Genomic DNA, 12,672 nt, shown 5'->3' on the forward strand with positions numbered 1-12,672 from the left:
CTTGATATATGAACATGAGAACAGCATGGTCTCAGTCCCTATATGAACAAGCCAAGGTATGCTTGTCCGTCTAGCGTTACCCGGTATGACACCCTGCTGGCTATTTAATGCCCCTGGAGCCAGACTATCGCTGTGTACATTTAGTGCCATGGAAAACGGTGGGCTTAATGAAAAGCTGTTCTACATTGTACAAGAGCCAGTTAATTCATACTGTTGATTAAAGTATCATTGGAGCATGAAACACATACGATCAAATTCGCAGTATCATTTTTTCTGAAGCAGGTTAACGACAACCAACACAGCACCACATGTCAAGGAAATGTCCCTAACCAGGTTGTGAGACTCCATTAAGATGTGAGACAGGACAAGAGCAACATGAGGTTACTGAACACAAGCAGAATGACAGTTGCAAAATTAGTGATTTCAATCACTAGAGATGGCAGAGGAAAATATTGCACAAAAAATATGCAAAACTACAAGATTAAACTCTGGCAAAAACATTATCTGGTTCTGATGAACGCTGGCGGAACATTCCTTGGTCAAATGAAACCAAAATAAATATTTCTGGATCTGATGGAGTCCAGCATTTTTTCTGAGGACCTGTCCAGGACTACCACACTAACTGCACAGTGCCATGAAACATGTAGTGCTGGTATATCTGAAATACTGAATGAAAAGCTCAGCTGTGTCCCAGTTTGAAGAGGCTTGGTGGGAGAGGAATTGTCTAACATGACACTGATCCCAAACACACAAAGGTTTGACAATGTCAAGCTAAGCTTAGCTTTGTTCAAAAGTTGCTAGGTGTGTTCTTTTGAAATAAGTTGTTAAAGTGCTGTCTCTACACACCCACCGATGAAATAACAGAGAAAAATCTTCAGAGACTCCAACATTCAAACAGCCTAAATTATAACTGAATCCAACTGAAAACCTTTAGGCTATTTTAAAATGGAAGATTGAGCGAATAAACCCCTCCAGCAAAGAGCAGCTGAAAAGGATGATGGGTGAAGAATAGGGGGCCATCCCTCAACATATTTCTGCAAGATGACCAGGGTGGTCAAAACTGGCATCAAAACATTAAAAGTGGATATACAAAATAACAAAACAAAAAAAAATGCAATGCCATAAGGGTTTGCAGACATTTATTGTAGCTGATTTTTGAATATAAACCTTTCATTATAATTAGTTTAATTTGACAAACAACATTTTATATATTCATGACAGTGACCATAGGTGTACTCAGTTTTGTTGTATACTGTATAAAACAGAATACAGTGATGAAAAGAGTTGGGGTAAGGTATTTTACAATGACTTATTATTAGAAATGAAAAGAAGAATCCCATTACGCAGATGATTTGAATTAAAAAGGGTTGGGCAGATAGCAAAATAGTGTAGCCAACCACAGGGAGAGTGTGTGTGTGTGTATTTGAGTGTGTGCCTGTGTGCATGTGAATGTACTGTATGCGAGTCTGTATGTCACCTCCAGTTAGTGGCAGTGAGATTTGAGACACTCGGTCTGTCTGACAAAGGCTTTTGGAAGAGCTGCCCAGACTCCGCAATGAATCTTTAATAATGAAGCCTCCTGACAGCTGGAGCGAGAGAGGGAGGGAGGGGATGGAAGGAGGGAGGCATGTAAGTGAGGGAGAAATCGTGGGAGGACAGAGGAGGAGCAAAGAAACTGGATGCGAAAACTGTCAGATGTGTTTTAATTCAGACTGTGTTTGTATTCTTCAGCAAAACAAAGACAGATAGCGATGGAAGGGGGGGAGTGAAGTAAGCAGGGAGGAGAGAGAAAGGTGAAGGCAGACAAACAACTCTGTTCAAAGCCAGTTTAGACTGTCACGTGAATGAGGAATGGAGGGATAGATGAAAGCTACAGTTGGTGAGATATGAGTGGATGGATGAAGGTAGGGAAGATGAAGGCAAATGCTGGAATGTTTAATGATTATTCTGAGCTGTTTGTATTATTCAGGGTTATTTTAAGTCTCCTCATCTTTACTTCTTAATCTAACTATTTATTGGCACACAAGTGTTGAGCAAGTAACAACAAATCACATAAGATGCCAAAAAAGATAAAACAAAGAAAGAAGAAAGTCTGTTGGACATGATGCCTCACCAGAGACAAAAGGCTTTTAACAGCACATTCAGAGAAACTGTACTTCTATTGATCCCCGGGAATGTATGTTTTTATTGTTTATATGCTTTCAGGCATTCCTCTGTTATTATATACTGTATGGTACACAATAATATCCACCCACTTCAACACTCTGTTCTGGTGTAAATAGATCCTGAAATCAAGCAAAGGCTTTTAAGGTTGCAGCTGTAGAATATCATGACACAATTGAACACTTAAAGGAGGAGCGACAAACTTTCAAGACCGGGAGAAGTGAGACAGACCAAGTCAAAAAAAAGGTATTCATCTGCCTAGAGTGGCTTGTTCTCCTCTCTTGGTTCCTCATGAGGAACTCACACTGGCATCACTGTACACAGACACACGAACACACACAGCAGGGGTGCGTCTGCATAATTCACACCGTCTCCTGCCAAAATGCGCCAAACGTTCCTTTAATGCGCTACTTGCTCCCCGCCCACAGACTCAGAGTCCTAGCTGACACAGCGAGTAAGCAGACAGCGCCTGATCCGTCGCCTCGGCGCCCCAGGGGGAACAGGCCAATCACGTCGCACACAGTTCCTGGATGGGATGAGATGGAATGGGATTATGTGATGCAGTTGCCGTGGTGATACTTTTGAGCCCGGCTGAGCGCTCACTGCCAGTGACCCAGACCACAGCAGATGTCCCCCGAGATCAGAGGACGAGGTGTGCTGGTGCACGCACACATGCACACACACACACACACACACACACACACATTTCCTTGGCTTCCTTGGCACCTCGCCCTAAATCTCTGCGGCCCCCTGTCAACTCTGTGCTCTCTATAGCCTCGAGACCACACACTCGCACCCACACACATGTTCCGAACATACTGAACGTATACGTACATAGCACTGGTCACGGACGGCAATGGCAACGGCAACAGCATAGTAGTTATGCATACATGTATGACCTCTGTGGTACGTATGGATGGTCGGGAGAGCTGTGCTGTACATACAGGTTTTTAACAGCTGAGTGGACACAGTGAATCAGTCAAATTAGACCGGACTAAATGTCCAACTGAATTGATCAGGTTGACTTGGAGAAGCCCGTTGCTGTAAATATGACATTAAAATAACTCTAGGCATTTAGATGGACCACTGTGCATGACCTATATACAGGCCTTTTCAACTTCTTTAAAGCAAAACTTGAAGTGAAAGAGGCGCCCATCCTTCGGAGATTATGTCTCCTATAGTGCCACTTACATGACCGCAGTCAAATGTACTGACATCATCATGTAAATACACCAAAGTGCTGATGTTCTCACAACTGCCACAAACGTGTCATATCCTAAAACTTCAATGTCAAACCTAAAAAATATGATGAGAATGTCCAACAAAAAAAAAGCCAGTGTTGAAATTTATTGATTTCTTGTTGTCCTGATGATTTCAACACAGCATCCATTATGTTCCAATGTTTTTGGCATTCATTATCCTGAACACACGGAAGACATGAACTTTAGTCCATCAGAAATTCCTTGCTGGTCCTTTTAAGTTGTCAACACTGAGAACAAGACATAAAGTGAAGGCAAAAACACATGGAATCTAATGAAGAACAACTTTTTAACACTGACCTTATTGAGACTAGTACTCTGCGTGTAGACCGAAGTCTGGTTCTAATGAGACAAAATACATCCTAAAGTCCTGATTATGGCTTGTGTGTGTGTGTGTGTGTGTGTGTGTGTGTGTGTGTGTGTGTGTGTGTGTGTGTGTGTGTGTGTGTGTGTGTGTGTGTGTGTGTGTGTGTGTGTGTGTGTGTGTGTGTGTGTGTGTGTGTGTGTGTGTGTCCTCTCAATGACCCTCCCTGCTGCTTAACACCCTGAGTCCTATACAGATAGCTACGTTGGGAAGGGTGAGCTCATTACACACACAGAGCTAGCCATATGCTGCATTACATGTGAAGGGATGAGGTCATACTGATACAACTAGGGAGGTAAGGTTGTATAACTGAGATGTACAGATTTGCATCCTGGTTACCTCTGCGTGCGGCTTGACACAAACAACCTTTGTCTATGACCCATCCTGTTCAGAAAAGTGAATAACAATGGTTGAATGTCATTATATTGATTTTGTTTGCTTTCTGCCACAAAAGCACTGCATTAAATTTTAATTTAGCACAACTGATATATTATTAGTGTATTCCTACTTTCTCTGCCCCCCTCGCCTCTGCTCCCTCTCTCATATTTCTGCTGTCCTTGCTCCTCAGTCTCCTCTCCTCTCCTCCCTCATCCTCTCATCTGCACTCTGACAGTTGTTTCTGGCTGAGTTGACTGCAAGCCAGCCAATCAGCACACTCCTGACCTCCCTGCATTAGCATAAGCAGCAAGGGGCAAGGTTAAGTACCCATCAAGCTTCAGTAATTAAGATGTGAGCTGGTGTGTGCACTGTGCATGAGCGTGTTTGACTGTGAGCAAGTGAGAGTGAGAGAGAGACACTAAATGTATTCAATATTCCATTTCCAATATTTTCCACTTCTACAAACCTCTCCTACTTACACAACAACAGTCCTACACTTGGTCATTGTCCCAGTTTCAATTCCACAATGGCTGTTACCTTAAGTTACTTATCTGCGATCTACTGAGGAGAACCTAATGTATGTTTATTTGTTTTATGTATTATTCATTACCATATTTATTTGCCTGCGTGCTTCTGTCTAGCAGCAGCTGCAGCGATAGGAGATGCATCTCGATCACTGGCTGACAGCCCAGACTGAATGAGTGTGGAGAAAACACATTCTGTTAGTCTAATGTAGAATGCAGCTTCTCCTCTGCGAATAAATGTTCTGGAAAAGTTTACTAAAACAACTGTCAAAATACAAACAGTATACATAAAATCAAACAGCTAACTCTGGGCTTATGGGACATGACTGCAGACAAATAAAACTAAATGAAAACTGTTAATGTACCAGACCAGGGGCGTCTAAGAAATGGAGCTGGAAGGGAGACAGAGAGGAAGGATTAGCATAAGAGTGATTGACTGGAAACTGTCAGGACATTTTTTATAAACAGGTAAGGAGCAGATAGAGGAGGAAGTAGGGGGAAACAGGAAGTAACCCACCCTAACCCAAAACACAAAGTTGTTAGATGCCACTTCACAAAAAATGCTGATTGAATTCAGTGATTCTCTGCTGAGCATGTTGCATATAGTTTATTTGTTGATCTATATGGGACAGTGCGCATTAATCAATAATGATATTTTGAAAATATCAATGTATATATGGCCAGTTATGCCAGTTATAAGACAGAAAACACAAAAGTCTTTTTTTTAAGTAAGGATGAGTGGAATATGTCAGGAGAGAAGAGGAAACAAGGGACTGAGAACTAGTGAGTTAAAAGAAGGGAAAAAAAACAAACTGCCAAGAGCGTAGATCTTCATCACCAAGTAGGGAGTGGGGAGAGGAAGGATGACAACAGGACTCAAAAGGAAATAAAGGAGGAGGACGAGAGCTCGGAGGCACTGAAGGAAGGCTGTGATTGAGGGATGAGAGAGGGGTTTGAGAGGTAAAGCTGCAGAATCCCCCTGGGATCTCTCTCTTTCTCTCTCACACACACAAACACACATCAACTGCATGCTGTTGTGTTTCAGAGCACAATAAGAGCTGATGTCCATAAAGAGGCACTGAGTGAGAGAAAACCTAAAAGAGCTGAAAGCAAAAGAAATAAGAGCAAGGAAGGATATAGAGGAGAAGAAAAAGGATGTCTAATTTAATCGATACAAGATAATTACATGAAAGCAAGCACTATAAAAGTGAGTTGTGGTAAGTGATGTTCAAGACAAAATAGATTTGTCTAAGCACCGAAGACAAGTTGCAAGGGCCTGATTGCCTCTCTGGGTTTTCAATCTGAATTTTTAAAGACTTCGATAGTAGCAGTGAGATCAAGATTAATCTGGATCACCACATCCATAACCGTGTCCCAAACCACATCAAGACCCAACCACATAGATGAAGAAGAAGAAGAAAAAAACATTTGACTTGATTTCAGTTCTCCACCTTTATTGCCAGCATGGTTAATAAAGGCATTCACGTTAGAGCTGCGTTTTACAGGATACAGGCAATCTGTTGACCAATCAATACACCTATAACATGGCTAGTTTATGACTAGCTCACATGGCCTAGGGGTATATCAGAGATAGAATGCAGTCCAATCGTCAACATGGGCCTAGTAAAGGCCGGTCAGAGGAAATGCAAGGCTTTCAGATTATGGCCTTTAAAAAAAATGCCTCATACTCTCCCAGTGCTGTGAAATGGATGACATCTGTCTTGTAAAAATGAGTTGAATGTGTGATGAATATTGCATTACTGTAAATGAGTTGTATTTGTCGCTTGAATGGTTCATAATAGAGAAAATGCTGATAAAAAAAAAAAGCAGGAGCCATGGCAAAGGTCCGGACAAACATTCAGACACACATATGTGCAGGGAATTGCATTCGAGATGAGCATTTGACTAAACCATGAAAAGGGGAACCCCAAAACTGAGTCCTGCATTTGAGTCCCATGTGTCCCATCTCTAATGCAAAGCCCTCTTCCTATTGAAGACACTGTTATGGGACAATGGTGAGGGAGCCACCCCTCAGCCTGAGGTGGTTGTGGAGGGAAACAAAGACAACAAATGCACACAAAAATATGTGACTCAGTGTTTACCGTGTAGCAACCAGGAATTATCTTCCAAAACAAAACCACATGCTTATTAGAGCAAATGTCAGCAGGAAGTCACTGTGCACAGATTTAGATTTGAAAGGAACAGAGGAAGGAACAGAAGCACTCAGTGTTTCAGTGGAGATCAGTCTGTGGCAAATTATAAGAAGGTTTGTGCTGCAAACAAGCCGCCTAAATGAGGAGATCTGTCATCTATTTAATCAAAACGGGTAAAACACGCACATAGCTTGTATGTGGAGCAGTGGCACTTGTGCATTAGTGTGGCAGCCTCAGTCTGAGACTAAACAGGTCATGTCACAGGGCACACACAGGCATTCATCATTCAGAGCCACAGCCACTCCCCATGAGGCCTTTCACCTCTGTGTGAATCAATCTGAAAACGCCTGAGCATGTGTGTAGGCATACACGCACTTCTCCTCCCCGTGTGCGAACATGCCTACATGTGTGTATATACTGTATATATATGTGGATGTGTCAGAGTACACTGTGTATGGGTGCACGTTTGTGCATTTCGGTGCAATTATTTTGATCCGGCAGTGGAGACAGGGGGAAATCCAGACCAGGATGACAGGGGTGAAAGGACATTCCTGGTTGAATGAATCCACACAAAATTAGTCCAAGCATAAACAATCATGATTGGTTTCAAGGTCATAAATTATTACAAGCAAGGGTTTGGAAAAGTGGAACGGCACATGCTCAGTGACCTGGGATGCATCAACAATCTTTGCAAATCAACTTTTTTTTTCAACCAACACAACAGCTAGATCATTTAAACAAATAGGGATTGTAAACAAGTGTCCAACCTTCACCTATTAATGTGTCCTGAATATGTCTTAAAGACTCCCTGGTCCTATTTTAATAATCTCTGGTTAGCTGTCCACTCAGTTATCTTGAAAATACAAGGATAAGAAAAGTAATTGGTAGGATTAAGACACATACTACTTCAGAGGTATCGACTTCTCAAATGTCTAAAACTAACACGAAATTGTTATTTTATTGTTTTATACATTTTCTGTGATTTTTCATACTGGAAAATGTACTGGGCAGTTCACTTAACAGGTAAACCCGTCACAATCAGGTGCATCACAATGTCATACACCTACAGTGAGAGACACATTCACTTGACAAAACCAGTCGGCACTGGATGTATATATGCTGTATGTATTTATAACAGAACTGTATACAAAACAGCACAGATTCACGCTTCACTTTAGCTGCAGTGTGGTGTGTGGTGGAAACATTCGTTCCAGTGCGCGCTCACAGCGGGAGGCATCAGCACTGGCCTGTGATATTCTGGCTCGGCCTCAGAGCAGCGTCAAAATAGTGAAAGTCTGCACACTTAACATCCTGTGTTTTTATAGTTAATTCACTTATGTGCAGTCGCCAAACTGAAGACAAAGAATCATTCCTACTAGATCTGCTAACCAGGTAATCAAGACACGTAGGGCTTAGATTCACTTCAGTATTTCTGTTCTTATTTTCATTAAACAGATGAAAATCGTGTTTTTTGATCCTCTCTTCATCACTGCTGCATAAAAGACTGGTAAATACATAAAGAGAAAGACAAACCAAAGTTGATAAAATTACAATAATTGCAATCCATCTATATACACACATTTTCTTGTATGTACGCACGCACATGTTCATATACTTGCTTTCATCCGAGTTGCATATTTGTAATCTACACATTTATATGGGGGCAAGTCGGTGCAATGTGAGTTATTTATGATATGCGAGCATGCATGTGAAAGCAGATATGTGAATACATGTACAGTCTGTGCGTTAGGGGACTATGCAGACTATGGGAGTCTCATTATAGAGCTACAAAGTCTAAGCATCTATTCAGCCTGTTAATTTCCCAGCTGAAGTCTTTTCCCACTCGCAGCCTGAAGTGGCTCCACGGTGCCTCATCAGTCCCTCTAAAAGGCCCTCTCATTTAACCACAGTGCCTTATTTATTCTAAATAACATTCCTTTAAAAGCCAAGGATGCAGTGTGCACAAAGCCAACTGTCTGATTAAATTGCTAAGCAGGACCCCCTTACTCTGTAAAAATTAATTTATGGAATGTTTAAAAAAGGATTTTTTTTTTCCCTACACACACTCCTCTCGTCTGAGTCGACACCAATTAAAAAGAGGATTCAAGGTAAGGTTCATTACATTAGAAAAGAGAGGAGCAGGAGGGGGGTTGTTAAGGAAAAAATGGGCTTTATACAATGAGGAGGTGATTTTTAAAATACTCTTGGCTTGTTAGAGGGATAGTGAATATTTGCCGGGAATGAATCCAGCCTTCTCAGTCCCTTTTGTTGAACCACACTTGTTCCATCTTTCTCCCTCCCTCTTGCTTTATTACACTTTGAAGTAACAAACATCATATCCATTAAACATGGAGAATCTGTGGTCTAAACATGTGTTAAATGAGTTACCAGATTTGAATACTAAAAGACACATTAATGCTATTTTTGTATATTACATTAACATATTCTAAGTCTGACCATCCAGTTTCTGTCCTCAACACGTTTAAATATATATAAACACAGTGGTGCTAATTTAACACTATGCACTTGGGGTTTACACCTGCATATTAGTTACACAATTTTTCAATATCCTTATAATATAGCAATTTAATATTTAGTATTCAGAAATTTGGATTTCTAGTTTGCTGACTATTCAGGAATGAATGTATTTTAGATTTTTCCAAAGGTTTTGAATGGAAAACGACACTGCTGCCACAATAAGGTGTAAACAATAAACATCATTATTAAATAGAATATCTTTTAAAATCCCTCCTTTTTTTTACTGTTACTGTTGGTAACTTAAGTTTGGAGATGTAAAAATTAAGCTTTTTAAGATGGGGAAGTAAGACTCAAAGATTGAAAGCTGCAATCAGAAACCTCTAAAGCTTTGGCAACTTTGAAAAAAGAAAAAAAAACACTGAAAAACAAAGCTCATGCCTCGATGGTACCCGACGTGAACACACAGTCAGACATACAGGCCTGTACAACAATTTAATCACAAATCATTGTTGAAACCAGTGATATTCAGGAAGCAGTAAGTGTACAGTAGCCTATATGCCACATGTGGCCTGATTCCCCACAGCAATATTCCTTCCTTCCATATCCAGCTATCTGTCTATCTCTTTGCAGCACCTCAGAGGTTAAGGACTGCCCCGGGTACACTGAGGCACTGACCCACGCAACCCGTGCCTTGCAGAGGTTGGCTGGTGTTTATTTCTGTGCATCCATCATTCTTTGCACATATACAGTATATACACCTATGGCCAAGTTGTAAGCCTTGGGCTTTTGTCACTCCAAATACTGTTTAGTGAAATTGCTTCTTGGCTGCAGTGCAGCACCCAGTCCATCCGTTGGTTAAACATAATTACAAACAAAATGAAGTTCAAGACCAAGTCAACATCTTCAAGGCACAAATGTGCACACCCACAAACATGCCATAGATAATAACGAACACACAAGGGCAACTGCACACGTCAATACACAACCTCAAACATACTAGGTATATCATGCTATGTATTATTTTTTTTTAAGTTTCAACAACTGTGTCTCTCTTTCTCCTGCATCTCTCTCTTGAAGGTTGACCAACCATTCATGCTGTCACCTGCTCTCTGCTCCTTCCTCCTATCTCCTCTCTTTTCCTGCGTGCATCACTTCTACCATTCCCCTTCAGGCTATAAGCATAAGGCATGCAAAGGTCAAAAGTTCTTACTGTCATCTTGCATGAGTTAATGTATATCACACATGTCTGTATACTTTAACGTATGGATTGTGCATGTGACATCTATCGAAGGAGACTTTGAAAGAGTGTCTGTATCTTCATCAGCGCGTATGCATTACTGCCAAGTTTCTCAAATAATTCTGCTGTCATTTGTCACCCTGAAGGTGCGTGGAGGAAGAACACACTCATTCTGAGGGGGCAGAGGATGTCATCTTTCATAACTTGCAGCGAGTATTAAAGTATCTCAGCAGCTCAGTAATTTCCAGGTCAGTGCTTGTTTAGCTAACACCAGCTTAAAAAAGCCTCTGGGATCGTCAGCTGAAAAATACAAGACCACAGCTGCGCAGGGGAAAATGCCAAAAGCTTACAGGTGCTCCTCTGGAGAACACACACACCTCTTTCCTGTCGCTGTCCTTTTCTCTCTTTCAGTTGAGCATTATGAATAAATGATTAGGCATGTAAAAACAGCTTGTTCAAACAGACGTTAAAGGCTTTCTACTCTGTGCGGGTCAACCTGTGTGTGTGTGCAAGGGGTACATGGTGAATATGCATTTATATAATGTGTGTGTATGACAAAGTTAACTGTGTCCACAATGTATTTGTCTGTTGGTGAATAGGTCTAGGCTGATCATATTTCAGCATTACAGGGTTTGGTTCAGTGTCAAATCCCTCTGTGTGTAACTAAAGATTCTTGATAGGAACACGGCAGCTGGTGGGCTGGCTGTCGCTGGTGAGCACACACACACACGCGCACACACACACACCTGTCATCTGAGTCACTCAGTCTCTCAGGCTTTCCCACCCTCTTCCACGCACGGACGCAAACACACACTGAATCAGTGTGCATTATGGTCTCCCTTATTTCAAAGAAGTGTGCCAAACTAGTCCAAACATGAAACATGACTATAACCCAAACTGGGAAAACAGAGTTACAGTCGACGTTGTGGCTTTTCTGTCCCTGTCTTTCATGTCACTGACGCAGTTTGTCTGAATTTGTGAGAGAAAGAGAGATGGGGAAGGGAGGGGTGGAGCAGCAGGTGTTTTGTGTGTGCGTGTGTGTGTCAATACAGGTGAACAGAGGGTCAGTGCACTACTCTCCATATGCCATCTGTCAGATCAACTACATCTCACGCTGACATTTCCCTACAATGAGTAACAATGCTAAGACCCCAATCCAATGCATTCGCCAGAACAGACATATGTTAACTAAATGTCAAGCTTACAGAACATTTCACTTATTTATTTATTTATTGAGGAATTAGAACAGCAACAGATCCTCACATATGAAGAGCCACTAAATCTATGGTGTTTTTTTGCTCAATTACACGGCTTTTACGATGAATTGCTCCTCTTTTTTTTTTTAGCTAATTAACTTTGTCAGCAGAGTAACTGATTGAACCACTAATTGTTTCCGCTCATAAAAAAACTCTCCCTCTTTACAGAAATTTCCCTGAAATACAGACATAACTCCAGATCCACACATTGACAGCTCGGAGTTGGCCCCTTGCAACAGCAAACCTTAATCCACCATCTACTGTGATTATGTGTTTATGAATAGGATGCCTATCAAAATTCCAAACACTCACATCACCATAGAGCTGCCCTTTGATCAGGCAACATGTGCATATGAAAAGGTGGAGAGCTGCAAAACACAACACTCACATCGAGACACACACATCACCCTTGGTCTTCCAACATGAGCTCATTTAAGTAACAAACTTCAGTCAGATCAATTCAGCCCTGAACTGTGCTTGACTCCCTCATTTCCATCTCTTCCCCAGTCTTTTTCTTTCCCTCCCCGCCATTCTCCGTCTCTCTCTCTCTGTTGCAGTGCAAGTTCTAATGAGGTGCTAATGAGATTCAGAGTCCTTTTTTGAATCAGATTACAGTGAATTATGTATAAAGCTTTTAAGTCATTGCTTTAAAATTACACAGGTGGCCTGTGTAGCAACATGACACCGACAGCACAGTGCTGATTTTTACATCTTGGTATGCTGTTTGTCTGAGAAATTAATTGCTATTGAACGCTATCACTGTGGTTATTAAATTAGGATTACATTTTTAAAATCCTTCATATTGAAGCTCTCAAAAAAATTTTAATGAAATGCTGGACTGACATCTTGATATTGGGTGC

The 12,672-nt window shown here is 41.3% G+C and overlaps 1 protein-coding gene across 1 annotated transcript in view; it reads right to left on the reverse strand.

Moving 5' to 3' along the window:
* The window catches only part of cdkal1 (CDK5 regulatory subunit associated protein 1-like 1), a 231,426-nt gene that overhangs the window by 167,403 nt on the left and 51,351 nt on the right, over window positions 1-12,672 (reverse strand). The gene's annotated exons all lie outside the window — the stretch shown is intronic.

Source organism: Trachurus trachurus (genome assembly GCF_905171665.1).
Source record: "Trachurus trachurus genome assembly, chromosome: 16".
In the NCBI taxonomy this organism is placed as follows: domain Eukaryota; kingdom Metazoa; phylum Chordata; class Actinopteri; order Carangiformes; family Carangidae; genus Trachurus; species Trachurus trachurus.